Source organism: Echeneis naucrates, chromosome 14 (assembly GCF_900963305.1).
Source record: "Echeneis naucrates chromosome 14, fEcheNa1.1, whole genome shotgun sequence".
In the NCBI taxonomy this organism is placed as follows: Eukaryota; Metazoa; Chordata; class Actinopteri; order Carangiformes; family Echeneidae; genus Echeneis; species Echeneis naucrates.
The window spans coordinates 11,283,972-11,307,919 of NC_042524.1; the positions used below are offsets into that span (position 1 = coordinate 11,283,972).

Consider the following 23,948-nt stretch of genomic DNA (forward strand, 5'->3'; position numbering starts at 1 on the left):
GTGACTTGAGAAGTGGACGTTGACTGCAGTTTGGTTCAACGTCAGGGTTTCTGACCATGACAAGTTAAAAGTTACCACGAGCTAGCCAGGAGTCGAACCTAGAATCTTCTGATCCGTAGTCAGACGCGTTATCCATTGCGCCACTAGCCCTGCTACTAGTTGTCCATTAAAAACATAGGGGATCCAGTATTTGTCATTATTTGTCATAAAATTGCATCCGATCATGGACGACATTCAGATGTCGTGAGAATATGTTGAGAACTAAAAGTGGACTTGCATCCCTCTTGCCGTGACCCGGATTCGAACCGGGGTTGCTGCGGCCACAACGCAGAGTACTAACCACTATACGATCACGGCTGTTTCCCAATGCCAGCTGTTGTGATTTTCATGTAGTTTTATTGCTGGCACAAAAAGTACCTTAAGTTTCCTCCAAGTGGCTGAGCTCAATGTGGGATACAAGGCAGTCATTTTCAGGAATAACTCATCTGTAACTTTGAAGGCTTTTCCCCACAAACATTTTCCATGAACTGAATGTCAGAATGTTCATAAAACTCCTACAAAAGGTGAAGGCCAGGTTAGAGGATTCGGAAATTTTTTCTCTTGCGTTGAGAAGCAATTCACTCATTCCATTTGAAGTATTTCATGGATCGAGTGACTTGAGAAGTGGACGTTGACTGCAGTTTGGTTCAGAGTCAGGGTTTCTGACCCTGACAAGTTAAACGTTTCCACGAGCCAGACCTAGAATCTTCTGGTCGGTAGTTAGACGCGTTATCCATTGCGCCAATAGCATTGAGTCTAATCTTCCATGAAAAACTCAGGGGATCCAGTATTTGTCATTATTTGTCATAAAATTGCAGTGAGAATATGTTGAGAACTAAAACTAGACTGGCATCCCTGCTTGCCGTGACCCGGATTCGGACCGGGGTTGCTGCGGCCACAACGCAGAGTACTAACCACTATACGATCACGGCTGTTTACCTATGCCAACTGTTATGATTTTTATGTCGTTTTACTGCTGGCAGTAGGGTACAAAAATTACCTTAAGTTTCCTCCCAGGGGCTGAGCTCAATGTGGGACACAAGGCAGTCATTTTCAGGAATAACTCGTCTGTAACTTTGAAGGCTTTTCCCCACAAACATTTTCCATGAAATCAATATCAGAATGTTCATAAAACTCCTACAAAAGGTGAAGGCCAGGTTAGAGGATTCTGAAGCTTTTTCCTCTTGCGTTGAGAAGCAATTCACTCATTCCATTTGAAGTATTTTATGGATCGAGTGACTTGAGAAGTGGACGTTGACTGCAGTTTGGTTCAACGTCAGGGTTTCTGACCATGACAAGTTAAAAGTTACCACGAGCTAGCCAGGAGTCGAACCTAGAATCTTCTGATCCGTAGTCAGACGCGTTATCCATTGCGCCACTAGCCCTGCTTCTAGTTGTCCATTAAAAACATAGGGGATCCAGTATTTGTCATTATTTGTCATAAAATTGCATCCGATCATGGACGACATTCAGATGTCGTGAGAATATGTTGAGAACTAAAAGTGGACTTGCATCCCTCTTGCCGTGACCCGGATTCGAACCTGGGTTGCTGCGGCCACAACGCAGAGTACTAACCACTATACGATCACGGCTGTTTCCCAATGCCAGCTGTTGTGATTTTCATGTAGTTTTATTGCTGGCACAAAAAGTACCTTAAGTTTCCTCCAAGTGGCTGAGCTCAATGTGGGATACAAGGCAGTCATTTTCAGGAATAACTCATCTGTAACTTTGAAGGCTTTTCCCCACAAACATTTTCCATGAACTGAATGTCAGAATGTTCATAAAACTCCTACAAAAGGTGAAGGCCAGGTTAGAGGATTCGGAAATTTTTTCTCTTGCGTTGAGAAGCAATTCACTCATTTCATTTGAAGTATTTCATGGATCGAGTGACTTGAGAAGTGGACGTTGACTGCAGTTTGGTTCAGAGTCAGGGTTTCTGACCCTGACAAGTTAAACGTTTCCACGAGCCAGACCTAGAATCTTCTGGTCGGTAGTTAGACGCGTTATCCATTGCGCCAATAGCATTGAGTCTAATCTTCCATGAAAAACTCAGGGGATCCAGTCTTTGTCATTATTTGTCATAAAATTGCAGTGAGAATATGTTGAGAACTAAAACTAGACTGGCATCCCTGCTTGCCGTGACCCGGATTCGGACCGGGGTTGCTGCGGCCACAACGCAGAGTACTAACCACTATACGATCACGGCTGTTTACCTATGCCAACTGTTATGATTTTTATGTCGTTTTACTGCTGGCAGTAGGGTACAAAAATTACCTTAAGTTTCCTCCCAGGGGCTGAGCTCAATGTGGGACACAAGGCAGTCATTTTCAGGAATAACTCGTCTGTAACTTTGAAGGCTTTTCCCCACAAACATTTTCCATGAAATCAATATCAGAATGTTCATAAAACTCCTACAAAAGGTGAAGGCCAGGTTAGAGGATTCTGAAGCTTTTTCCTCTTGCGTTGAGAAGCAATTCACTCATTCCATTTGAAGTATTTTATGGATCGAGTGACTTGAGAAGTGGACGTTGACTGCAGTTTGGTTCAACGTCAGGGTTTCTGACCATGACAAGTTAAAAGTTACCACGAGCTAGCCAGGAGTCGAACCTAGAATCTTCTGATCCGTAGTCAGACGCGTTATCCATTGCGCCACTAGCCCTGCTTCTAGTTGTCCATTAAAAACATAGGGGATCCAGTATTTGTCATTATTTGTCATAAAATTGCATCCGATCATGGACGACATTCAGATGTCGTGAGAATATGTTGAGAACTAAAAGTGGACTTGCATCCCTCTTGCCGTGACCCGGATTCGAATCGGGGTTGCTGCGGCCACAACGCAGAGTACTAACCACTATACGATCACGGCTGTTTCCCAATGCCAGCTGTTGTGATTTTCATGTAGTTTTATTGCTGGCACAAAAAGTACCTTAAGTTTCCTCCAAGTGGCTGAGCTCAATGTGGGATACAAGGCAGTCATTTTCAGGAATAACTCATCTGTAACTTTGAAGGCTTTTCCCCACAAACATTTTCCATGAACTGAATGTCAGAATGTTCATAAAACTCCTACAAAAGGTGAAGGCCAGGTTAGAGGATTCGGAAATTTTTTCTCTTGCGTTGAGAAGCAATTCACTCATTCCATTTGAAGTATTTCATGGATCGAGTGACTTGAGAAGTGGACGTTGACTGCAGTTTGGTTCAGAGTCAGGGTTTCTGACCCTGACAAGTTAAACGTTTCCACGAGCCAGACCTAGAATCTTCTGGTCGGTAGTTAGACGCGTTATCCATTGCGCCAATAGCATTGAGTCTAATCTTCCATGAAAAACTCAGGGGATCCAGTATTTGTCATTATTTGTCATAAAATTGCAGTGAGACTATGTTGAGAACTAAAACTAGACTGGCATCCCTGCTTGCCGTGACCCGGATTCGGACCGGGGTTGCTGCGGCCACAACGCAGAGTACTAACCACTATACGATCACGGCTGTTTACCTATGCCAACTGTTATGATTTTTATGTCGTTTTACTGCTGGCAGTAGGGTACAAAAATTACCTTAAGTTTCCTCCCAGGGGCTGAGCTCAATGTGGGACACAAGGCAGTCATTTTCAGGAATAACTCGTCTGTAACTTTGAAGGCTTTTCCCCACAAACATTTTCCATGAAATCAATATCAGAATGTTCATAAAACTCCTACAAAAGGTGAAGGCCAGGTTAGAGGATTCTGAAGCTTTTTCCTCTTGCGTTGAGAAGCAATTCACTCATTCCATTTGAAGTATTTTATGGATCGAGTGACTTGAGAAGTGGACGTTGACTGCAGTTTGGTTCAACGTCAGGGTTTCTGACCATGACAAGTTAAAAGTTACCACGAGCTAGCCAGGAGTCGAACCTAGAATCTTCTGATCCGTAGTCAGACGCGTTATCCATTGCGCCACTAGCCCTGCTTCTAGTTGTCCATTAAAAACATAGGGGATCCAGTATTTGTCATTATTTGTCATAAAATTGCATCCGATCATGGACGACATTCAGATGTCGTGAGAATATGTTGAGAACTAAAAGTGGACTTGCATCCCTCTTGCCGTGACCCGGATTCGAACCGGGGTTGCTGCGGCCACAACGCAGAGTACTAACCACTATACGATCACGGCTGTTTCCCAATGCCAGCTGTTGTGATTTTCATGTAGTTTTATTGCTGGCACAAAAAGTACCTTAAGTTTCCTCCAAGTGGCTGAGCTCAATGTGGGATACAAGGCAGTCATTTTCAGGAATAACTCATCTGTAACTTTGAAGGCTTTTCCCCACAAACATTTTCCATGAACTGAATGTCAGAATGTTCATAAAACTCCTACAAAAGGTGAAGGCCAGGTTAGAGGATTCGGAAATTTTTTCTCTTGCGTTGAGAAGCAATTCACTCATTTCATTTGAAGTATTTCATGGATCGAGTGACTTGAGAAGTGGACGTTGACTGCAGTTTGGTTCAGAGTCAGGGTTTCTGACCCTGACAAGTTAAACGTTTCCACGAGCCAGACCTAGAATCTTCTGGTCGGTAGTTAGACGCGTTATCCATTGCGCCAATAGCATTGAGTCTAATCTTCCATGAAAAACTCAGGGGATCCAGTATTTGTCATTATTTGTCATAAAATTGCAGTGAGAATATGTTGAGAACTAAAACTAGACTGGCATCCCTGCTTGCCGTGACCCGGATTCGGACCGGGGTTGCTGCGGCCACAACGCAGAGTACTAACCACTATACGATCACGGCTGTTTACCTATGCCAACTGTTATGATTTTTATGTCGTTTTACTGCTGGCAGTAGGGTACAAAAATTACCTTAAGTTTCCTCCCAGGGGCTGAGCTCAATGTGGGACACAAGGCAGTCATTTTCAGGAATAACTCGTCTGTAACTTTGAAGGCTTTTCCCCACAAACATTTTCCATGAAATCAATATCAGAATGTTCATAAAACTCCTACAAAAGGTGAAGGCCAGGTTAGAGGATTCTGAAGCTTTTTCCTCTTGCGTTGAGAAGCAATTCACTCATTCCATTTGAAGTATTTTATGGATCGAGTGACTTGAGAAGTGGACGTTGACTGCAGTTTGGTTCAACGTCAGGGTTTCTGACCATGACAAGTTAAAAGTTACCACGAGCTAGCCAGGAGTCGAACCTAGAATCTTCTGATCCGTAGTCAGACGCGTTATCCATTGCGCCACTAGCCCTGCTTCTAGTTGTCCATTAAAAACATAGGGGATCCAGTATTTGTCATTATTTGTCATAAAATTGCATCCGATCATGGACGACATTCAGATGTCGTGAGAATATGTTGAGAACTAAAAGTGGACTTGCATCCCTCTTGCCGTGACCCGGATTCGAACCGGGGTTGCTGCGGCCACAACGCAGAGTACTAACCACTATACGATCACGGCTGTTTCCCAATGCCAGCTGTTGTGATTTTCATGTAGTTTTATTGCTGGCACAAAAAGTACCTTAAGTTTCCTCCAAGTGGCTGAGCTCAATGTGGGATACAAGGCAGTCATTTTCAGGAATAACTCATCTGTAACTTTGAAGGCTTTTCCCCACAAACATTTTCCATGAACTGAATGTCAGAATGTTCATAAAACTCCTACAAAAGGTGAAGGCCAGGTTAGAGGATTCGGAAATTTTTTCTCTTGCGTTGAGAAGCAATTCACTCATTTCATTTGAAGTATTTCATGGATCGAGTGACTTGAGAAGTGGACGTTGACTGCAGTTTGGTTCAGAGTCAGGGTTTCTGACCCTGACAAGTTAAACGTTTCCACGAGCCAGACCTAGAATCTTCTGGTCGGTAGTTAGACGCGTTATCCATTGCGCCAATAGCATTGAGTCTAATCTTCCATGAAAAACTCAGGGGATCCAGTATTTGTCATTATTTGTCATAAAATTGCAGTGAGAATATGTTGAGAACTAAAACTAGACTGGCATCCCTGCTTGCCGTGACCCGGATTCGGACCGGGGTTGCTGCGGCCACAACGCAGAGTACTAACCACTATACGATCACGGCTGTTTACCTATGCCAACTGTTATGATTTTTATGTCGTTTTACTGCTGGCAGTAGGGTACAAAAATTACCTTAAGTTTCCTCCCAGGGGCTGAGCTCAATGTGGGACACAAGGCAGTCATTTTCAGGAATAACTCGTCTGTAACTTTGAAGGCTTTTCCCCACAAACATTTTCCATGAAATCAATATCAGAATGTTCATAAAACTCCTACAAAAGGTGAAGGCCAGGTTAGAGGATTCTGAAGCTTTTTCCTCTTGCGTTGAGAAGCAATTCACTCATTCCATTTGAAGTATTTTATGGATCGAGTGACTTGAGAAGTGGACGTTGACTGCAGTTTGGTTCAACGTCAGGGTTTCTGACCATGACAAGTTAAAAGTTACCACGAGCTAGCCAGGAGTCGAACCTAGAATCTTCTGATCCGTAGTCAGACGCGTTATCCATTGCGCCACTAGCCCTGCTACTAGTTGTCCATTAAAAACATAGGGGATCCAGTATTTGTCATTATTTGTCATAAAATTGCATCCGATCATGGACGACATTCAGATGTCGTGAGAATATGTTGAGAACTAAAAGTGGACTTGCATCCCTCTTGCCGTGACCCGGATTCGAACCGGGGTTGCTGCGGCCACAACGCAGAGTACTAACCACTATACGATCACGGCTGTTTCCCAATGCCAGCTGTTGTGATTTTCATGTAGTTTTATTGCTGGCACAAAAAGTACCTTAAGTTTCCTCCAAGTGGCTGAGCTCAATGTGGGATACAAGGCAGTCATTTTCAGGAATAACTCATCTGTAACTTTGAAGGCTTTTCCCCACAAACATTTTCCATGAACTGAATGTCAGAATGTTCATAAAACTCCTACAAAAGGTGAAGGCCAGGTTAGAGGATTCGGAAATTTTTTCTCTTGCGTTGAGAAGCAATTCACTCATTTCATTTGAAGTATTTCATGGATCGAGTGACTTGAGAAGTGGACGTTGACTGCAGTTTGGTTCAGAGTCAGGGTTTCTGACCCTGACAAGTTAAACGTTTCCACGAGCCAGACCTAGAATCTTCTGGTCGGTAGTTAGACGCGTTATCCATTGCGCCAATAGCATTGAGTCTAATCTTCCATGAAAAACTCAGGGGATCCAGTATTTGTCATTATTTGTCATAAAATTGCAGTGAGAATATGTTGAGAACTAAAACTAGACTGGCATCCCTGCTTGCCGTGACCCGGATTCGGACCGGGGTTGCTGCGGCCACAACGCAGAGTACTAACCACTATACGATCACGGCTGTTTACCTATGCCAACTGTTATGATTTTTATGTCGTTTTACTGCTGGCAGTAGGGTACAAAAATTACCTTAAGTTTCCTCCCAGGGGCTGAGCTCAATGTGGGACACAAGGCAGTCATTTTCAGGAATAACTCGTCTGTAACTTTGAAGGCTTTTCCCCACAAACATTTTCCATGAAATCAATATCAGAATGTTCATAAAACTCCTACAAAAGGTGAAGGCCAGGTTAGAGGATTCTGAAGCTTTTTCCTCTTGCGTTGAGAAGCAATTGACTCATTCCATTTGAAGTATTTTATGGATCGAGTGACTTGAGAAGTGGACGTTGACTGCAGTTTGGTTCAACGTCAGGGTTTCTGACCATGACAAGTTAAAAGTTACCACGAGCTAGCCAGGAGTCGAACCTAGAATCTTCTGATCCGTAGTCAGACGCGTTATCCATTGCGCCACTAGCCCTGCTACTAGTTGTCCATTAAAAACATAGGGGATCCAGTATTTGTCATTATTTGTCATAAAATTGCATCCGATCATGGACGACATTCAGATGTCGTGAGAATATGTTGAGAACTAAAAGTGGACTTGCATCCCTCTTGCCGTGACCCGGATTCGAACCGGGGTTGCTGCGGCCACAACGCAGAGTACTAACCACTATACGATCACGGCTGTTTCCCAATGCCAGCTGTTGTGATTTTCATGTAGTTTTATTGCTGGCACAAAAAGTACCTTAAGTTTCCTCCAAGTGGCTGAGCTCAATGTGGGATACAAGGCAGTCATTTTCAGGAATAACTCATCTGTAACTTTGAAGGCTTTTCCCCACAAACATTTTCCATGAACTGAATGTCAGAATGTTCATAAAACTCCTACAAAAGGTGAAGGCCAGGTTAGAGGATTCGGAAATTTTTTCTCTTGCGTTGAGAAGCAATTCACTCATTCCATTTGAAGTATTTCATGGATCGAGTGACTTGAGAAGTGGACGTTGACTGCAGTTTGGTTCAGAGTCAGGGTTTCTGACCCTGACAAGTTAAACGTTTCCACGAGCCAGACCTAGAATCTTCTGGTCGGTAGTTAGACGCGTTATCCATTGCGCCAATAGCATTGAGTCTAATCTTCCATGAAAAACTCAGGGGATCCAGTATTTGTCATTATTTGTCATAAAATTGCAGTGAGAATATGTTGAGAACTAAAACTAGACTGGCATCCCTGCTTGCCGTGACCCGGATTCGGACCGGGGTTGCTGCGGCCACAACGCAGAGTACTAACCACTATACGATCACGGCTGTTTACCTATGCCAACTGTTATGATTTTTATGTCGTTTTACTGCTGGCAGTAGGGTACAAAAATTACCTTAAGTTTCCTCCCAGGGGCTGAGCTCAATGTGGGACACAAGGCAGTCATTTTCAGGAATAACTCGTCTGTAACTTTGAAGGCTTTTCCCCACAAACATTTTCCATGAAATCAATATCAGAATGTTCATAAAACTCCTACAAAAGGTGAAGGCCAGGTTAGAGGATTCTGAAGCTTTTTCCTCTTGCGTTGAGAAGCAATTGACTCATTCCATTTGAAGTATTTTATGGATCGAGTGACTTGAGAAGTGGACGTTGACTGCAGTTTGGTTCAACGTCAGGGTTTCTGACCATGACAAGTTAAAAGTTACCACGAGCTAGCCAGGAGTCGAACCTAGAATCTTCTGATCCGTAGTCAGACGCGTTATCCATTGCGCCACTAGCCCTGCTACTAGTTGTCCATTAAAAACATAGGGGATCCAGTATTTGTCATTATTTGTCATAAAATTGCATCCGATCATGGACGACATTCAGATGTCGTGAGAATATGTTGAGAACTAAAAGTGGACTTGCATCCCTCTTGTCGTGACCCGGATTCGAACCGGGGTTGCTGCGGCCACAACGCAGAGTACTAACCACTATACGATCACGGCTATTTCCCAATGCCAGCTGTTGTGATTTTCATGTAGTTTTATTGCTGGCACAAAAAGTACCTTAAGTTTCCTCCAAGTGGCTGAGCTCAATGTGGGATACAAGGCAGTCATTTTCAGGAATAACTCATCTGTAACTTTGAAGGCTTTTCCCCACAAACATTTTCCATGAACTGAATGTCAGAATGTTCATAAAACTCCTACAAAAGGTGAAGGCCAGGTTAGAGGATTCGGAAATTTTTTCTCTTGCGTTGAGAAGCAATTCACTCATTCCATTTGAAGTATTTCATGGATCGAGTGACTTGAGAAGTGGACGTTGACTGCAGTTTGGTTCAGAGTCAGGGTTTCTGACCCTGACAAGTTAAACGTTTCCACGAGCCAGACCTAGAATCTTCTGGTCGGTAGTTAGACGCGTTATCCATTGCGCCAATAGCATTGAGTCTAATCTTCCATGAAAAACTCAGGGGATCCAGTATTTGTCATTATTTGTCATAAAATTGCAGTGAGAATATGTTGAGAACTAAAACTAGACTGGCATCCCTGCTTGCCGTGACCCGGATTCGGACCGGGGTTGCTGCGGCCACAACGCAGAGTACTAACCACTATACTATCACGGCTGTTTACCTATGCCAACTGTTATGATTTTTATGTCGTTTTACTGCTGGCAGTAGGGTACAAAAATTACCTTAAGTTTCCTCCCAGGGGCTGAGCTCAATGTGGGACACAAGGCAGTCATTTTCAGGAATAACTCGTCTGTAACTTTGAAGGCTTTTCCCCACAAACATTTTCCATGAAATCAATATCAGAATGTTCATAAAACTCCTACAAAAGGTGAAGGCCAGGTTAGAGGATTCTGAAGCTTTTTCCTCTTGCGTTGAGAAGCAATTCACTCATTCCATTTGAAGTATTTTATGGATCGAGTGACTTGAGAAGTGGACGTTGACTGCAGTTTGGTTCAACGTCAGGGTTTCTGACCATGACAAGTTAAAAGTTACCACGAGCTAGCCAGGAGTCGAACCTAGAATCTTCTGATCCGTAGTCAGACGCGTTATCCATTGCGCCACTAGCCCTGCTTCTAGTTGTCCATTAAAAACATAGGGGATGCAGTATTTGTCATTATTTGTCATAAAATTGCATCCGATCATGGACGACATTCAGATGTCGTGAGAATATGTTGAGAACTAAAAGTGGACTTGCATCCCTCTTGCCGTGACCCGGATTCGAACCGGGGTTGCTGCGGCCACAACGCAGAGTACTAACCACTATACGATCACGGCTGTTTCCCAATGCCAGCTGTTGTGATTTTCATGTAGTTTTATTGCTGGCACAAAAAGTACCTTAAGTTTCCTCCAAGTGGCTGAGCTCAATGTGGGATACAAGGCAGTCATTTTCAGGAATAACTCATCTGTAACTTTGAAGGCTTTTCCCCACAAACATTTTCCATGAACTGAATGTCAGAATGTTCATAAAACTCCTACAAAAGGTGAAGGCCAGGTTAGAGGATTCGGAAATTTTTTCTCTTGCGTTGAGAAGCAATTCACTCATTCCATTTGAAGTATTTCATGGATCGAGTGACTTGAGAAGTGGACGTTGACTGCAGTTTGGTTCAGAGTCAGGGTTTCTGACCCTGACAAGTTAAACGTTTCCACGAGCCAGACCTAGAATCTTCTGGTCGGTAGTTAGACGCGTTATCCATTGCGCCAATAGCATTGAGTCTAATCTTCCATGAAAAACTCAGGGGATCCAGTATTTGTCATTATTTGTCATAAAATTGCAGTGAGAATATGTTGAGAACTAAAACTAGACTGGCATCCCTGCTTGCCGTGACCCGGATTCGGACCGGGGTTGCTGCGGCCACAACGCAGAGTACTAACCACTATACGATCACGGCTGTTTACCTATGCCAACTGTTATGATTTTTATGTCGTTTTACTGCTGGCAGTAGGGTACAAAAATTACCTTAAGTTTCCTCCCAGGGGCTGAGCTCAATGTGGGACACAAGGCAGTCATTTTCAGGAATAACTCGTCTGTAACTTTGAAGGCTTTTCCCCACAAACATTTTCCATGAAATCAATATCAGAATGTTCATAAAACTCCTACAAAAGGTGAAGGCCAGGTTAGAGGATTCTGAAGCTTTTTCCTCTTGCGTTGAGAAGCAATTCACTCATTCCATTTGAAGTATTTTATGGATCGAGTGACTTGAGAAGTGGACGTTGACTGCAGTTTGGTTCAACGTCAGGGTTTCTGACCATGACAAGTTAAAAGTTACCACGAGCTAGCCAGGAGTCGAACCTAGAATCTTCTGATCCGTAGTCAGACGCGTTATCCATTGCGCCACTAGCCCTGCTTCAAGTTGTCCATTAAAAACATAGGGGATCCAGTATTTGTCATTATTTGTCATAAAATTGCATCCGATCATGGACGACATTCAGATGTCGTGAGAATATGTTGAGAACTAAAAGCGGACTTGCATCCCTCTTGCCGTGACCCGGATTCGAACCGGGGTTGCTGCGGCCACAACGCAGAGTACTAACCACTATACGATCACGGCTGTTTCCCAATGCCAGCTGTTGTGATTTTCATGTAGTTTTATTGCTGGCACAAAAAGTACCTTAAGTTTCCTCCAAGTGGCTGAGCTCAATGTGGGATACAAGGCAGTCATTTTCAGGAATAACTCATCTGTAACTTTGAAGGCTTTTCCCCACAAACATTTTCCATGAACTGAATGTCAGAATGTTCATAAAACTCCTACAAAAGGTGAAGGCCAGGTTAGAGGATTCGGAAATTTTTTCTCTTGCGTTGAGAAGCAATTCACTCATTCCATTTGAAGTATTTCATGGATCGAGTGACTTGAGAAGTGGACGTTGACTGCAGTTTGGTTCAGAGTCAGGGTTTCTGACCCTGACAAGTTAAACGTTTCCACGAGCCAGACCTAGAATCTTCTGGTCGGTAGTTAGACGCGTTATCCATTGCGCCAATAGCATTGAGTCTAATCTTCCATGAAAAACTCAGGGGATCCAGTATTTGTCATTATTTGTCATAAAATTGCAGTGAGAATATGTTGAGAACTAAAACTAGACTGGCATCCCTGCTTGCCGTGACCCGGATTCGGACCGGGGTTGCTGCGGCCACAACGCAGAGTACTAACCACTATACTATCACGGCTGTTTACCTATGCCAACTGTTATGATTTTTATGTCGTTTTACTGCTGGCAGTAGGGTACAAAAATTACCTTAAGTTTCCTCCCAGGGGCTGAGCTCAATGTGGGACACAAGGCAGTCATTTTCAGGAATAACTCGTCTGTAACTTTGAAGGCTTTTCCCCACAAACATTTTCCATGAAATCAATATCAGAATGTTCATAAAACTCCTACAAAAGGTGAAGGCCAGGTTAGAGGATTCTGAAGCTTTTTCCTCTTGCGTTGAGAAGCAATTCACTCATTCCATTTGAAGTATTTTATGGATCGAGTGACTTGAGAAGTGGACGTTGACTGCAGTTTGGTTCAACGTCAGGGTTTCTGACCATGACAAGTTAAAAGTTACCACGAGCTAGCCAGGAGTCGAACCTAGAATCTTCTGATCCGTAGTCAGACGCGTTATCCATTGCGCCACTAGCCCTGCTTCTAGTTGTCCATTAAAAACATAGGGGATCCAGTATTTGTCATTATTTGTCATAAAATTGCATCCGATCATGGACGACATTCAGATGTCGTGAGAATATGTTGAGAACTAAAAGTGGACTTGCATCCCTCTTGCCGTGACCCGGATTCGAACCGGGGTTGCTGCGGCCACAACGCAGAGTACTAACCACTATACGATCACGGCTGTTTCCCAATGCCAGCTGTTGTGATTTTCATGTAGTTTTATTGCTGGCACAAAAAGTACCTTAAGTTTCCTCCAAGTGGCTGAGCTCAATGTGGGATACAAGGCAGTCATTTTCAGGAATAACTCATCTGTAACTTTGAAGGCTTTTCCCCACAAACATTTTCCATGAACTGAATGTCAGAATGTTCATAAAACTCCTACAAAAGGTGAAGGCCAGGTTAGAGGATTCGGAAATTTTTTCTCTTGCGTTGAGAAGCAATTCACTCATTCCATTTGAAGTATTTCATGGATCGAGTGACTTGAGAAGTGGACGTTGACTGCAGTTTGGTTCAGAGTCAGGGTTTCTGACCCTGACAAGTTAAACGTTTCCACGAGCCAGACCTAGAATCTTCTGGTCGGTAGTTAGACGCGTTATCCATTGCGCCAATAGCATTGAGTCTAATCTTCCATGAAAAACTCAGGGGATCCAGTATTTGTCATTATTTGTCATAAAATTGCAGTGAGAATATGTTGAGAACTAAAACTAGACTGGCATCCCTGCTTGCCGTGACCCGGATTCGGACCGGGGTTGCTGCGGCCACAACGCAGAGTACTAACCACTATACGATCACGGCTGTTTACCTATGCCAACTGTTATGATTTTTATGTCGTTTTACTGCTGGCAGTAGGGTACAAAAATTACCTTAAGTTTCCTCCCAGGGGCTGAGCTCAATGTGGGACACAAGGCAGTCATTTTCAGGAATAACTCGTCTGTAACTTTGAAGGCTTTTCCCCACAAACATTTTCCATGAAATCAATATCAGAATGTTCATAAAACTCCTACAAAAGGTGAAGGCCAGGTTAGAGGATTCTGAAGCTTTTTCCTCTTGCGTTGAGAAGCAATTCACTCATTCCATTTGAAGTATTTTATGGATCGAGTGACTTGAGAAGTGGACGTTGACTGCAGTTTGGTTCAACGTCAGGGTTTCTGACCATGACAAGTTAAAAGTTACCACGAGCTAGCCAGGAGTCGAACCTAGAATCTTCTGATCCGTAGTCAGACGCGTTATCCATTGCGCCACTAGCCCTGCTTCAAGTTGTCCATTAAAAACATAGGGGATCCAGTATTTGTCATTATTTGTCATAAAATTGCATCCGATCATGGACGACATTCAGATGTCGTGAGAATATGTTGAGAACTAAAAGCGGACTTGCATCCCTCTTGCCGTGACCCGGATTCGAACCGGGGTTGCTGCGGCCACAACGCAGAGTACTAACCACTATACGATCACGGCTGTTTCCCAATGCCAGCTGTTGTGATTTTCATGTAGTTTTATTGCTGGCACAAAAAGTACCTTAAGTTTCCTCCAAGTGGCTGAGCTCAATGTGGGATACAAGGCAGTCATTTTCAGGAATAACTCATCTGTAACTTTGAAGGCTTTTCCCCACAAACATTTTCCATGAACTGAATGTCAGAATGTTCATAAAACTCCTACAAAAGGTGAAGGCCAGGTTAGAGGATTCGGAAATTTTTTCTCTTGCGTTGAGAAGCAATTCACTCATTCCATTTGAAGTATTTCATGGATCGAGTGACTTGAGAAGTGGACGTTGACTGCAGTTTGGTTCAGAGTCAGGGTTTCTGACCCTGACAAGTTAAACGTTTCCACGAGCCAGACCTAGAATCTTCTGGTCGGTAGTTAGACGCGTTATCCATTGCGCCAATAGCATTGAGTCTAATCTTCCATGAAAAACTCAGGGGATCCAGTATTTGTCATTATTTGTCATAAAATTGCAGTGAGAATATGTTGAGAACTAAAACTAGACTGGCATCCCTGCTTGCCGTGACCCGGATTCGGACCGGGGTTGCTGCGGCCACAACGCAGAGTACTAACCACTATACGATCACGGCTGTTTACCTATGCCAACTGTTATGATTTTTATGTCGTTTTACTGCTGGCAGTAGGGTACAAAAATTACCTTAAGTTTCCTCCCAGGGGCTGAGCTCAATGTGGGACACAAGGCAGTCATTTTCAGGAATAACTCGTCTGTAACTTTGAAGGCTTTTCCCCACAAACATTTTCCATGAAATCAATATCAGAATGTTCATAAAACTCCTACAAAAGGTGAAGGCCAGGTTAGAGGATTCTGAAGCTTTTTCCTCTTGCGTTGAGAAGCAATTCACTCATTCCATTTGAAGTATTTTATGGATCGAGTGACTTGAGAAGTGGACGTTGACTGCAGTTTGGTTCAACGTCAGGGTTTCTGACCATGACAAGTTAAAAGTTACCACGAGCTAGCCAGGAGTCGAACCTAGAATCTTCTGATCCGTAGTCAGACGCGTTATCCATTGCGCCACTAGCCCTGCTTCTAGTTGTCCATTAAAAACATAGGGGATCCAGTATTTGTCATTATTTGTCATAAAATTGCATCCGATCATGGACGACATTCAGATGTCGTGAGAATATGTTGAGAACTAAAAGCGGACTTGCATCCCTCTTGCCGTGACCCGGATTCGAACCGGGGTTGCTGCGGCCACAACGCAGAGTACTAACCACTATACGATCACGGCTGTTTCCCAATGCCAGCTGTTGTGATTTTCATGTAGTTTTATTGCTGGCACAAAAAGTACCTTAAGTTTCCTCCAAGTGGCTGAGCTCAATGTGGGATACAAGGCAGTCATTTTCAGGAATAACTCATCTGTAACTTTGAAGGCTTTTCCCCACAAACATTTTCCATGAACTGAATGTCAGAATGTTCATAAAACTCCTACAAAAGGTGAAGGCCAGGTTAGAGGATTCGGAAATTTTTTCTCTTGCGTTGAGAAGCAATTCACTCATTCCATTTGAAGTATTTCATGGATCGAGTGACTTGAGAAGTGGACGTTGACTGCAGTTTGGTTCAGAGTCAGGGTTTCTGACCCTGACAAGTTAAACGTTTCCACGAGCCAGACCTAGAATCTTCTGGTCGGTAGTTAGACGCGTTATCCATTGCGCCAATAGCATTGAGTCTAATCTTCCATGAAAAACTCAGGGGATCCAGTATTTGTCATTATTTGTCATAAAATTGCAGTGAGAATATGTTGAGAACTAAAACTAGACTGGCATCCCTGCTTGCCGTGACCCGGATTCGGACCGGGGTTGCTGCGGCCACAACGCAGAGTACTAACCACTATACGATCACGGCTGTTTACCTATGCCAACTGTTATGATTTTTATGTCGTTTTACTGCTGGCAGTAGGGTACAAAAATTACCTTAAGTTTCCTCCCAGGGGCTGAGCTCAATGTGGGACACAAGGCAGTCATTTTCAGGAATAACTCGTCTGTAACTTTGAAGGCTTTTCCCCACAAACATTTTCCATGAAATCAATATCAGAATGTTCATAAAACTCCTACAAAAGGTGAAGGCCAGGTTAGAGGATTCTGAAGCTTTTTCCTCTTGCGTTGAGAAGCAATTCACTCATTCCATTTGAAGTATTTTATGGATCGAGTGACTTGAGAAGTGGACGTTGACTGCAGTTTGGTTCAACGTCAGGGTTTCTGACCATGACAAGTTAAAAGTTACCACGAGCTAGCCAGGAGTCGAACCTAGAATCTTCTGATCCGTAGTCAGACGCTTTATCCATTGCGCCACTAGCCCTGCTTCTAGTTGTCCATTAAAAACATAGGGGATCCAGTATTTGTCATTATTTGTCATAAAATTGCATCCGATCATGGACGACATTCAGATGTCGTGAGAATATGTTGAGAACTAAAAGCGGACTTGCATCCCTCTTGCCGTGACCCGGATTCGAACCGGGGTTGCTGCGGCCACAACGCAGAGTACTAACCACTATACGATCACGGCTGTTTCCCAATGCCAGCTGTTGTGATTTTCATGTAGTTTTATTGCTGGCACAAAAAGTACCTTAAGTTTCCTCCAAGTGGCTGAGCTCAATGTGGGATACAAGGCAGTCATTTTCAGGAATAACTCATCTGTAACTTTGAAGGCTTTTCCCCACAAACATTTTCCATGAACTGAATGTCAGAATGTTCATAAAACTCCTACAAAAGGTGAAGGCCAGGTTAGAGGATTCGGAAATTTTTTCTCTTGCGTTGAGAAGCAATTCACTCATTCCATTTGAAGTATTTCATGGATCGAGTGACTTGAGAAGTGGACGTTGACTGCAGTTTGGTTCAGAGTCAGGGTTTCTGACCCTGACAAGTTAAACGTTTCCACGAGCCAGACCTAGAATCTTCTGGTCGGTAGTTAGACGCGTTATCCATTGCGCCAATAGCATTGAGTCTAATCTTCCATGAAAAACTCAGGGGATCCAGTATTTGTCATTATTTGTCATAAAATTGCAGTGAGAATATGTTGAGAACTAAAACTAGACTGGCATCCCTGCTTGCCGTGACCCGGATTCGGACCGGGGTTGCTGCGGCCACAACGCAGAGTACTAACCACTATACGATCACGGCTGTTTACCTATGCCAACTGTTATGATTTTTATGTCGTTTTACTGCTGGCAGTAGGGTACAAAAATTACTTTAAGTTTCCTCCCAGGGGCTGAGCTCAATGTGGGACACAAGGCAGTCATTTTCAGGAATAACTCGTCTGTAACTTTGAAGGCTTTTCCCCACAAACATTTTCCATGAAATCAATATCAGAATGTTCATAAAACTCCTACAAAAGGTGAAGGCCAGGTTAGAGGATTCTGAAGCTTTTTCCTCTTGCGTTGAGAAGCAATTCACTCATTCCATTTGAAGTATTTTATGGATCGAGTGACTTGAGAAGTGGACGTTGACTGCAGTTTGGTTCAACGTCAGGGTTTCTGACCATGACAAGTTAAAAGTTAGCACGAGCTAGCCAGGAGTCGAACCTAGAATTTTCTGATCCGCAGTCAGACGCGTTATCCATTGCGCTACTAGCCCTGCTTCTCCTTGTCCATTAAAAACATAGGGGATGCAGTATTTGTCATTATTTGTCATAAAATTGCATCCGATCATGGACGACATTCAGATGTCATGAGAATATGTTGAGAACTAAAAGTGGACTTGCATCCTTCTTGCCGTGACCCGGATTCGAACCGGGGTTGCTGCGGCCACAACGCAGAGTACTAACCACTATACGATCACGGCTGTTTCCCAATGCCAGCTGTTGTGATTTTCATGTAGTTTTATTGCTGGCACAAAAAGTACCTTAAGTTTCCTCCAAGTGGCTGAGCTCAATGTGGGATACAAGGCAGTCATTTTCAGGAATAACTCATCTGTAACTTTGAAGGCTTTTCCCCACAAACATTTTCCATGAACTGAATGTCAGAATGTTCATAAAACTCCTACAAAAGGTGAAGGCCAGGTTAGAGTATTCGGAAATTTTTTTCTTGAGTTGAGAAGCAATTCACTCATTCCATTTGAAGTATTTCATGGATCGAGTGACTTGAGAAGTGGACGTTGACTGCAGTTTGGTTCAGACTCAGGGTTTCTGACCCTGACAAGTTAAACGTTTCCACGAGCCAGAGCTAGAATCTTCTGGTCGGTAGTTAGACGCGTTATCCATTGCGCCAATAGCATTGAGTCTAATCTTCCATGAAAAACTCAGGGGATCCAGTCTTTGTCATTATTTGTCATAAAATTGCAGTGAGAATATGTTGAGAACTAAAACTAGACTGGCATCCCTGCTTGCCGTGACCCGGATTCGGACCGGGGTTGCTGCGGCCACAACGCAGAGTACTAACCACTATACGATCACGGCTGTTTACCTATGCCAACTGTTATGATTTTTATGTCCTTTAACTGCTGGCAGTAGGGTACAAAAATTACCTTAAGTTTCCTCCCAGCTCAATGTGGGACACAAGGCAGTCATTTTCAGGAATAACTCGTCTGTAACTTTGTAGGCTTTTCCCCACAAACATTTTCCATGAAATCAATATCAGAATGTTCATAAAACTCCTACAAAAGGTGAAGGCCAGGTTAGAGGATTCGGAAATTTTTTCTCTTGCGTTGAGAAGCAATTCACTCATTCCATTTGAAGTATTTCATGGATCGAGTGACTTGAGAAGTGGACGTTGACTGCAGTTTGGTTCAGAGTCAGGGTTTCTGACCCTGACAAGTTAAACGTTTCCACGAGCCAGACCTAGAATCTTCTGGTCGGTAGTTAGACGCGTTATCCATTGCGCCAATAGCATTGAGTCTAATCTTCCATGAAAAACTCAGGGGATCCAGTATTTGTCATTATTTGTCATAAAATTGCAGTGAGAATATGTTGAGAACTAAAACTAGACTGGCATCCCTGCTTGCCGTGACCCGGATTCGGACCGGGGTTGCTGCGGCCACAACGCAGAGTACTAACCACTATACGATCACGGCTGTTTACCTATGCCAACTGTTATGATTTTTATGTCGTTTTACTGCTGGCAGTAGGGTACAAAAATTACCTTAAGTTTCCTCCCAGGGGCTGAGCTCAATGTGGGACACAAGGCAGTCATTTTCAGGAATAACTCGTCTGTAACTTTGAAGGCTTTTCCCCACAAACATTTTCCATGAAATCAATATCAGAATGTTCATAAAACTCCTACAAAAGGTGAAGGCCAGGTTAGAGGATTCTGAAGCTTTTTCCTCTTGCGTTGAGAAGCAATTCACTCATTCCATTTGAAGTATTTTATGGATCGAGTGACTTGAGAAGTGGACGTTGACTGCAGTTTGGTTCAACGTCAGGGTTTCTGACCATGACAAGTTAAAAGTTACCACGAGCTAGCCAGGAGTCGAACCTAGAATCTTCTGATCCGTAGTCAGACGCGTTATCCATTGCGCCACTAGCCCTGCTTCTAGTTGTCCATTAAAAACATAGGGGATCCAGTATTTGTCATTATTTGTCATAAAATTGCATCCGATCATGGACGACATTCAGATGTCGTGAGAATATGTTGAGAACTAAAAGCGGACTTGCATCCTTCTTGCCGTGACCCGGATTCGAACCGGGGTTGCTGCGGCCACAACGCAGAGTACTAACCACTATACGATCACGGCTGTTTCCCAATGCCAGCTGTTGTGATTTTCATGTAGTTTTATTGCTGGCACAAAAAGTACCTTAAGTTTCCTCCAAGTGGCTGAGCTCAATGTGGGATACAAGGCAGTCATTTTCAGGAATAACTCATCTGTAACTTTGAAGGCTTTTCCCCACAAACATTTTCCATGAACTGAATGTCAGAATGTTCATAAAACTCCTACAAAAGGTGAAGGCCAGGTTAGAGGATTCGGAAATTTTTTCTCTTGCGTTGAGAAGCAATTCACTCATTCCATTTGAAGTATTTCATGGATCGAGTGACTTGAGAAGTGGACGTTGACTGCAGTTTGGTTCAGAGTCAGGGTTTCTGACCCTGACAAGTTAAACGTTTCCACGAGCCAGACCTAGAATCTTCTGGTCGGTAGTTAGACGCGTTATCCATTGCGCCAATAGCATTGAGTCTAATCTTCCATGAAAAACTCAGGGGATCCAGTATTTGTCATTATTTGTCATAAAATTGCAGTGAGAATATGTTGAGAACTAAAACTAGACTGGCATCCCTGCTTGCCGTGACCCGGATTCGGACCGGGGTTGCTGCGGCCACAACGCAGAGTACTAACCACTATACGATCACGGCTGTTTACCTATGCCAACTGTTATGATTTTTATGTCGTTTTACTGCTGGCAGTAGGGTACAAAAATTACCTTAAGTTTCCTCCCAGGGGCTGAGCTCAATGTGGGACACAAGGCAGTCATTTTCAGGAATAACTCGTCTGTAACTTTGAAGGCTTTTCCCCACAAACATTTTCCATGAAATCAATATCAGAATGTTCATAAAACTCCTACAAAAGGTGAAGGCCAGGTTAGAGGATTCTGAAGCTTTTTCCTCTTGCGTTGAGAAGCAATTGACTCATTCCATTTGAAGTATTTTATGGATCGAGTGACTTGAGAAGTGGACGTTGACTGCAGTTTGGTTCAACGTCAGGGTTTCTGACCATGACAAGTTAAAAGTTACCACGAGCTAGCCAGGAGTCGAACCTAGAATCTTCTGATCCGTAGTCAGACGCGTTATCCATTGCGCCACTAGCCCTGCTTCTAGTTGTCCATTAAAAACATAGGGGATCCAGTATTTGTCATTATTTGTCATAAAATTGCATCCGATCATGGACGACATTCAGATGTCGTGAGAATATGTTGAGAACTAAAAGCGGACTTGCATCCCTCTTGCCGTGACCCGGATTCGAACCGGGGTTGCTGCGGCCACAACGCAGAGTACTAACCACTATACGATCACGGCTGTTTCCCAATGCCAGCTGTTGTGATTTTCATGTAGTTTTATTGCTGGCACAAAAAGTACCTTAAGTTTCCTCCAAGTGGCTGAGCTCAATGTGGGATACAAGGCAGTCATTTTCAGGAATAACTCATCTGTAACTTTGAAGGCTTTTCCCCACAAACATTTTCCATGAACTGAATGTCAGAATGTTCATAAAACTCCTACAAAAGGTGAAGGCCAGGTTAGAGGATTCGGAAATTTTTTCTCTTGCGTTGAGAAGCAATTCACTCATTCCATTTGAAGTATTTCATGGATCGAGTGACTTGAGAAGTGGACGTTGACTGCAGTTTGGTTCAGAGTCAGGGTTTCTGACCCTGACAAGTTAAACGTTTCCACGAGCCAGACCTAGAATCTTCTGGTCGGTAGTTAGACGCGTTATCCATTGCGCCAATAGCATTGAGTCTAATCTTCCATGAAAAACTCAGGGGATCCAGTATTTGTCATTATTTGTCATAAAATTGCAGTGAGAATATGTTGAGAACTAAAACTAGACTGGCATCCCTGCTTGCCGTGACCCGGATTCGGACCGGGGTTGCTGCGGCCACAACGCAGAGTACTAACCACTATACGATCACGGCTGTTTACCTATGCCAACTGTTATGATTTTTATGTCGTTTTACTGCTGGCAGTAGGGTACAAAAATTACTTTAAGTTTCCTCCCAGGGGCTGAGCTCAATGTGGGACACAAGGCAGTCATTTTCAGGAATAACTCGTCTGTAACTTTGAAGGCTTTTCCCCACAAACATTTTCCATGAAATCAATATCAGAATGTTCATAAAACTCCTACAAAAGGTGAAGGCCAGGTTAGAGGATTCTGAAGCTTTTTCCTCTTGCGTTGAGAAGCAATTCACTCATTCCATTTGAAGTATTTTATGGATCGAGTGACTTGAGAAGTGGACGTTGACTGCAGTTTGGTTCAACGTCAGGGTTTCTGACCATGACAAGTTAAAAGTTAGCACGAGCTAGCCAGGAGTCGAACCTAGAATCTTCTGATCCGTAGTCAGACGCTTTATCCATTGCGCCACTAGCCCTGCTTCTCCTTGTCCATTAAAAACATAGGGGATGCAGTATTTGTCATTATTTGTCATAAAATTGCATCCGATCATGGACGACATTCAGATGTCATGAGAATATGTTGAGAACTAAAAGTGGACTTGCATCCTTCTTGCCGTGACCCGGATTCGAACCGGGGTTGCTGCGGCCACAACGCAGAGTACTAACCACTATACGATCACGGCTGTTTCCCGATGCCAGCTGTTGTGATTTTCATGTAGTTTTATTGCTGGCACAAAAAGTACCTTAAGTTTCCTCCAAGTGGCTGAGCTCAATGTGGGATACAAGGCAGTCATTTTCAGGAATAACTCATCTGTAACTTTGAAGGCTTTTCCCCACAAACATTTTCCATGAACTGAATGTCAGAATGTTCATAAAACTCCTACAAAAGGTGAAGGCCAGGTTAGAGTATTCGGAAATTTTTTTCTTGAGTTGAGAAGCAATTCACTCATTCCATTTGAAGTATTTCATGGATCGAGTGACTTGAGAAGTGGACGTTGACTGCAGTTTGGTTCAGAGTCAGGGTTTCTGACCCTGACAAGTTAAACGTTTCCACGAGCCAGAGCTAGAATCTTCTGGTCGGTAGTTAGACGCGTTATCCATTGCGCCAATAGCATTGAGTCTAATCTTCCATGAAAAACTCAGGGGATCCAGTCTTTGTCATTATTTGTCATAAAATTGCAGTGAGAATATGTTGAGAACTAAAACTAGACTGGCATCCCTGCTTGCCGTGACCCGGATTCGGACCGGGGTTGCTGCGGCCACAACGCAGAGTACTAACCACTATACGATCACGGCTGTTTACCTATGCCAACTGTTATGATTTTTATGTCCTTTAACTGCTGGCAGTAGGGTACAAAAATTACCTTAAGTTTCCTCCCAGCTCAATGTGGGACACAAGGCAGTCATTTTCAGGAATAACTCGTCTGTAACTTTGTAGGCTTTTCCCCACAAACATTTTCCATGAAATCAATATCAGAATGTTCATAAAACTCCTACAAAAGGTGAAGGCCAGGTTAGAGGATTCGGAAATTTTTTCTCTTGCGTTGAGAAGCAATTCACTCATTCCATTTGAAGTATTTCATGGATCGAGTGACTTGAGAAGTGGACGTTGACTGCAGTTTGGTTCAGAGTCAGGGTTTCTGACCCTGACAAGTTAAACGTTTCCACGAGCCAGACCTAGAATCTTCTGGTCGGTAGTTAGACGCGTTATCCATTGCGCCAATAGCATTGAGTCTAATCTTCCATGAAAAACTCAGGGGATCCAGTATTTGTCATTATTTGTCATAAAATTGCAGTGAGAATATGTTGAGAACTAAAACTAGACTGGCATCCCTGCTTGCCGTGACCCGGATTCGGACCGGGGTTGCTGCGGCCACAACGCAGAGTACTAACCACTATACGATCACGGCTGTTTACCTATGCCAACTGTTATGATTTTTATGTCGTTTTACTGCTGGCAGTAGGGTACAAAAATTACCTTAAGTTTCCTCCCAGGGGCTGAG

At 43.4% G+C, this 23,948-nt stretch overlaps 56 non-coding genes across 56 annotated transcripts; all 56 read right to left on the reverse strand.

Annotated features, from left to right (window-relative positions):
• Positions 1-77: 77 nt before the first annotated feature.
• On the reverse strand, positions 78-150 carry trnar-acg (transfer RNA arginine (anticodon ACG)). Its single transcript has one exon. It is a non-coding gene; the product is annotated as a tRNA-Arg (tRNA).
• A 135-nt stretch (positions 151-285) lies between these two features.
• Positions 286-357, reverse strand: trnah-gug (transfer RNA histidin (anticodon GUG)). The gene has a single exon. It is a non-coding gene; the product is annotated as a tRNA-His (tRNA).
• A 542-nt stretch (positions 358-899) lies between these two features.
• trnah-gug (transfer RNA histidin (anticodon GUG)) lies at positions 900-971 on the reverse strand. Its single transcript has one exon. It is a non-coding gene; the product is annotated as a tRNA-His (tRNA).
• A 380-nt stretch (positions 972-1,351) lies between these two features.
• On the reverse strand, positions 1,352-1,424 carry trnar-acg (transfer RNA arginine (anticodon ACG)). Its single transcript has one exon. It is a non-coding gene; the product is annotated as a tRNA-Arg (tRNA).
• A 135-nt stretch (positions 1,425-1,559) lies between these two features.
• On the reverse strand, positions 1,560-1,631 carry trnah-gug (transfer RNA histidin (anticodon GUG)). The gene has a single exon. It is a non-coding gene; the product is annotated as a tRNA-His (tRNA).
• Positions 1,632-2,173: 542 nt separating this feature from the next.
• Positions 2,174-2,245, reverse strand: trnah-gug (transfer RNA histidin (anticodon GUG)). The gene has a single exon. It is a non-coding gene; the product is annotated as a tRNA-His (tRNA).
• Positions 2,246-2,625: 380 nt separating this feature from the next.
• Positions 2,626-2,698, reverse strand: trnar-acg (transfer RNA arginine (anticodon ACG)). The gene has a single exon. It is a non-coding gene; the product is annotated as a tRNA-Arg (tRNA).
• Positions 2,699-2,833: 135 nt separating this feature from the next.
• trnah-gug (transfer RNA histidin (anticodon GUG)) lies at positions 2,834-2,905 on the reverse strand. The gene has a single exon. It is a non-coding gene; the product is annotated as a tRNA-His (tRNA).
• Positions 2,906-3,447: 542 nt separating this feature from the next.
• On the reverse strand, positions 3,448-3,519 carry trnah-gug (transfer RNA histidin (anticodon GUG)). Its single transcript has one exon. It is a non-coding gene; the product is annotated as a tRNA-His (tRNA).
• A 380-nt stretch (positions 3,520-3,899) lies between these two features.
• trnar-acg (transfer RNA arginine (anticodon ACG)) lies at positions 3,900-3,972 on the reverse strand. Its single transcript has one exon. It is a non-coding gene; the product is annotated as a tRNA-Arg (tRNA).
• Positions 3,973-4,107: 135 nt separating this feature from the next.
• On the reverse strand, positions 4,108-4,179 carry trnah-gug (transfer RNA histidin (anticodon GUG)). Its single transcript has one exon. It is a non-coding gene; the product is annotated as a tRNA-His (tRNA).
• A 542-nt stretch (positions 4,180-4,721) lies between these two features.
• trnah-gug (transfer RNA histidin (anticodon GUG)) lies at positions 4,722-4,793 on the reverse strand. The gene has a single exon. It is a non-coding gene; the product is annotated as a tRNA-His (tRNA).
• A 380-nt stretch (positions 4,794-5,173) lies between these two features.
• trnar-acg (transfer RNA arginine (anticodon ACG)) lies at positions 5,174-5,246 on the reverse strand. Its single transcript has one exon. It is a non-coding gene; the product is annotated as a tRNA-Arg (tRNA).
• A 135-nt stretch (positions 5,247-5,381) lies between these two features.
• Positions 5,382-5,453, reverse strand: trnah-gug (transfer RNA histidin (anticodon GUG)). Its single transcript has one exon. It is a non-coding gene; the product is annotated as a tRNA-His (tRNA).
• Positions 5,454-5,995: 542 nt separating this feature from the next.
• Positions 5,996-6,067, reverse strand: trnah-gug (transfer RNA histidin (anticodon GUG)). Its single transcript has one exon. It is a non-coding gene; the product is annotated as a tRNA-His (tRNA).
• A 380-nt stretch (positions 6,068-6,447) lies between these two features.
• Positions 6,448-6,520, reverse strand: trnar-acg (transfer RNA arginine (anticodon ACG)). The gene has a single exon. It is a non-coding gene; the product is annotated as a tRNA-Arg (tRNA).
• Positions 6,521-6,655: 135 nt separating this feature from the next.
• On the reverse strand, positions 6,656-6,727 carry trnah-gug (transfer RNA histidin (anticodon GUG)). Its single transcript has one exon. It is a non-coding gene; the product is annotated as a tRNA-His (tRNA).
• A 542-nt stretch (positions 6,728-7,269) lies between these two features.
• On the reverse strand, positions 7,270-7,341 carry trnah-gug (transfer RNA histidin (anticodon GUG)). Its single transcript has one exon. It is a non-coding gene; the product is annotated as a tRNA-His (tRNA).
• Positions 7,342-7,721: 380 nt separating this feature from the next.
• trnar-acg (transfer RNA arginine (anticodon ACG)) lies at positions 7,722-7,794 on the reverse strand. The gene has a single exon. It is a non-coding gene; the product is annotated as a tRNA-Arg (tRNA).
• Positions 7,795-7,929: 135 nt separating this feature from the next.
• Positions 7,930-8,001, reverse strand: trnah-gug (transfer RNA histidin (anticodon GUG)). The gene has a single exon. It is a non-coding gene; the product is annotated as a tRNA-His (tRNA).
• A 542-nt stretch (positions 8,002-8,543) lies between these two features.
• Positions 8,544-8,615, reverse strand: trnah-gug (transfer RNA histidin (anticodon GUG)). Its single transcript has one exon. It is a non-coding gene; the product is annotated as a tRNA-His (tRNA).
• A 380-nt stretch (positions 8,616-8,995) lies between these two features.
• Positions 8,996-9,068, reverse strand: trnar-acg (transfer RNA arginine (anticodon ACG)). Its single transcript has one exon. It is a non-coding gene; the product is annotated as a tRNA-Arg (tRNA).
• Positions 9,069-9,203: 135 nt separating this feature from the next.
• Positions 9,204-9,275, reverse strand: trnah-gug (transfer RNA histidin (anticodon GUG)). The gene has a single exon. It is a non-coding gene; the product is annotated as a tRNA-His (tRNA).
• Positions 9,276-9,817: 542 nt separating this feature from the next.
• On the reverse strand, positions 9,818-9,889 carry trnah-gug (transfer RNA histidin (anticodon GUG)). The gene has a single exon. It is a non-coding gene; the product is annotated as a tRNA-His (tRNA).
• Positions 9,890-10,269: 380 nt separating this feature from the next.
• Positions 10,270-10,342, reverse strand: trnar-acg (transfer RNA arginine (anticodon ACG)). The gene has a single exon. It is a non-coding gene; the product is annotated as a tRNA-Arg (tRNA).
• A 135-nt stretch (positions 10,343-10,477) lies between these two features.
• On the reverse strand, positions 10,478-10,549 carry trnah-gug (transfer RNA histidin (anticodon GUG)). Its single transcript has one exon. It is a non-coding gene; the product is annotated as a tRNA-His (tRNA).
• Positions 10,550-11,091: 542 nt separating this feature from the next.
• trnah-gug (transfer RNA histidin (anticodon GUG)) lies at positions 11,092-11,163 on the reverse strand. Its single transcript has one exon. It is a non-coding gene; the product is annotated as a tRNA-His (tRNA).
• Positions 11,164-11,543: 380 nt separating this feature from the next.
• On the reverse strand, positions 11,544-11,616 carry trnar-acg (transfer RNA arginine (anticodon ACG)). The gene has a single exon. It is a non-coding gene; the product is annotated as a tRNA-Arg (tRNA).
• Positions 11,617-11,751: 135 nt separating this feature from the next.
• On the reverse strand, positions 11,752-11,823 carry trnah-gug (transfer RNA histidin (anticodon GUG)). Its single transcript has one exon. It is a non-coding gene; the product is annotated as a tRNA-His (tRNA).
• A 542-nt stretch (positions 11,824-12,365) lies between these two features.
• trnah-gug (transfer RNA histidin (anticodon GUG)) lies at positions 12,366-12,437 on the reverse strand. The gene has a single exon. It is a non-coding gene; the product is annotated as a tRNA-His (tRNA).
• Positions 12,438-12,817: 380 nt separating this feature from the next.
• On the reverse strand, positions 12,818-12,890 carry trnar-acg (transfer RNA arginine (anticodon ACG)). The gene has a single exon. It is a non-coding gene; the product is annotated as a tRNA-Arg (tRNA).
• Positions 12,891-13,025: 135 nt separating this feature from the next.
• On the reverse strand, positions 13,026-13,097 carry trnah-gug (transfer RNA histidin (anticodon GUG)). The gene has a single exon. It is a non-coding gene; the product is annotated as a tRNA-His (tRNA).
• A 542-nt stretch (positions 13,098-13,639) lies between these two features.
• trnah-gug (transfer RNA histidin (anticodon GUG)) lies at positions 13,640-13,711 on the reverse strand. Its single transcript has one exon. It is a non-coding gene; the product is annotated as a tRNA-His (tRNA).
• A 380-nt stretch (positions 13,712-14,091) lies between these two features.
• Positions 14,092-14,164, reverse strand: trnar-acg (transfer RNA arginine (anticodon ACG)). Its single transcript has one exon. It is a non-coding gene; the product is annotated as a tRNA-Arg (tRNA).
• Positions 14,165-14,299: 135 nt separating this feature from the next.
• trnah-gug (transfer RNA histidin (anticodon GUG)) lies at positions 14,300-14,371 on the reverse strand. Its single transcript has one exon. It is a non-coding gene; the product is annotated as a tRNA-His (tRNA).
• Positions 14,372-14,913: 542 nt separating this feature from the next.
• trnah-gug (transfer RNA histidin (anticodon GUG)) lies at positions 14,914-14,985 on the reverse strand. Its single transcript has one exon. It is a non-coding gene; the product is annotated as a tRNA-His (tRNA).
• Positions 14,986-15,365: 380 nt separating this feature from the next.
• trnar-acg (transfer RNA arginine (anticodon ACG)) lies at positions 15,366-15,438 on the reverse strand. Its single transcript has one exon. It is a non-coding gene; the product is annotated as a tRNA-Arg (tRNA).
• Positions 15,439-15,573: 135 nt separating this feature from the next.
• On the reverse strand, positions 15,574-15,645 carry trnah-gug (transfer RNA histidin (anticodon GUG)). The gene has a single exon. It is a non-coding gene; the product is annotated as a tRNA-His (tRNA).
• Positions 15,646-16,187: 542 nt separating this feature from the next.
• On the reverse strand, positions 16,188-16,259 carry trnah-gug (transfer RNA histidin (anticodon GUG)). The gene has a single exon. It is a non-coding gene; the product is annotated as a tRNA-His (tRNA).
• A 380-nt stretch (positions 16,260-16,639) lies between these two features.
• On the reverse strand, positions 16,640-16,712 carry trnar-acg (transfer RNA arginine (anticodon ACG)). Its single transcript has one exon. It is a non-coding gene; the product is annotated as a tRNA-Arg (tRNA).
• A 135-nt stretch (positions 16,713-16,847) lies between these two features.
• trnah-gug (transfer RNA histidin (anticodon GUG)) lies at positions 16,848-16,919 on the reverse strand. The gene has a single exon. It is a non-coding gene; the product is annotated as a tRNA-His (tRNA).
• Positions 16,920-17,461: 542 nt separating this feature from the next.
• trnah-gug (transfer RNA histidin (anticodon GUG)) lies at positions 17,462-17,533 on the reverse strand. Its single transcript has one exon. It is a non-coding gene; the product is annotated as a tRNA-His (tRNA).
• Positions 17,534-17,913: 380 nt separating this feature from the next.
• Positions 17,914-17,986, reverse strand: trnar-gcg (transfer RNA arginine (anticodon GCG)). The gene has a single exon. It is a non-coding gene; the product is annotated as a tRNA-Arg (tRNA).
• Positions 17,987-18,121: 135 nt separating this feature from the next.
• Positions 18,122-18,193, reverse strand: trnah-gug (transfer RNA histidin (anticodon GUG)). The gene has a single exon. It is a non-coding gene; the product is annotated as a tRNA-His (tRNA).
• Positions 18,194-18,734: 541 nt separating this feature from the next.
• On the reverse strand, positions 18,735-18,806 carry trnah-gug (transfer RNA histidin (anticodon GUG)). The gene has a single exon. It is a non-coding gene; the product is annotated as a tRNA-His (tRNA).
• A 542-nt stretch (positions 18,807-19,348) lies between these two features.
• Positions 19,349-19,420, reverse strand: trnah-gug (transfer RNA histidin (anticodon GUG)). Its single transcript has one exon. It is a non-coding gene; the product is annotated as a tRNA-His (tRNA).
• Positions 19,421-19,800: 380 nt separating this feature from the next.
• trnar-acg (transfer RNA arginine (anticodon ACG)) lies at positions 19,801-19,873 on the reverse strand. The gene has a single exon. It is a non-coding gene; the product is annotated as a tRNA-Arg (tRNA).
• A 135-nt stretch (positions 19,874-20,008) lies between these two features.
• On the reverse strand, positions 20,009-20,080 carry trnah-gug (transfer RNA histidin (anticodon GUG)). The gene has a single exon. It is a non-coding gene; the product is annotated as a tRNA-His (tRNA).
• A 542-nt stretch (positions 20,081-20,622) lies between these two features.
• Positions 20,623-20,694, reverse strand: trnah-gug (transfer RNA histidin (anticodon GUG)). The gene has a single exon. It is a non-coding gene; the product is annotated as a tRNA-His (tRNA).
• Positions 20,695-21,074: 380 nt separating this feature from the next.
• trnar-acg (transfer RNA arginine (anticodon ACG)) lies at positions 21,075-21,147 on the reverse strand. The gene has a single exon. It is a non-coding gene; the product is annotated as a tRNA-Arg (tRNA).
• A 135-nt stretch (positions 21,148-21,282) lies between these two features.
• Positions 21,283-21,354, reverse strand: trnah-gug (transfer RNA histidin (anticodon GUG)). The gene has a single exon. It is a non-coding gene; the product is annotated as a tRNA-His (tRNA).
• Positions 21,355-21,896: 542 nt separating this feature from the next.
• Positions 21,897-21,968, reverse strand: trnah-gug (transfer RNA histidin (anticodon GUG)). Its single transcript has one exon. It is a non-coding gene; the product is annotated as a tRNA-His (tRNA).
• A 380-nt stretch (positions 21,969-22,348) lies between these two features.
• trnar-acg (transfer RNA arginine (anticodon ACG)) lies at positions 22,349-22,421 on the reverse strand. Its single transcript has one exon. It is a non-coding gene; the product is annotated as a tRNA-Arg (tRNA).
• A 135-nt stretch (positions 22,422-22,556) lies between these two features.
• Positions 22,557-22,628, reverse strand: trnah-gug (transfer RNA histidin (anticodon GUG)). Its single transcript has one exon. It is a non-coding gene; the product is annotated as a tRNA-His (tRNA).
• Positions 22,629-23,169: 541 nt separating this feature from the next.
• On the reverse strand, positions 23,170-23,241 carry trnah-gug (transfer RNA histidin (anticodon GUG)). Its single transcript has one exon. It is a non-coding gene; the product is annotated as a tRNA-His (tRNA).
• A 542-nt stretch (positions 23,242-23,783) lies between these two features.
• Positions 23,784-23,855, reverse strand: trnah-gug (transfer RNA histidin (anticodon GUG)). The gene has a single exon. It is a non-coding gene; the product is annotated as a tRNA-His (tRNA).
• Positions 23,856-23,948: the final 93 nt, after the last annotated feature.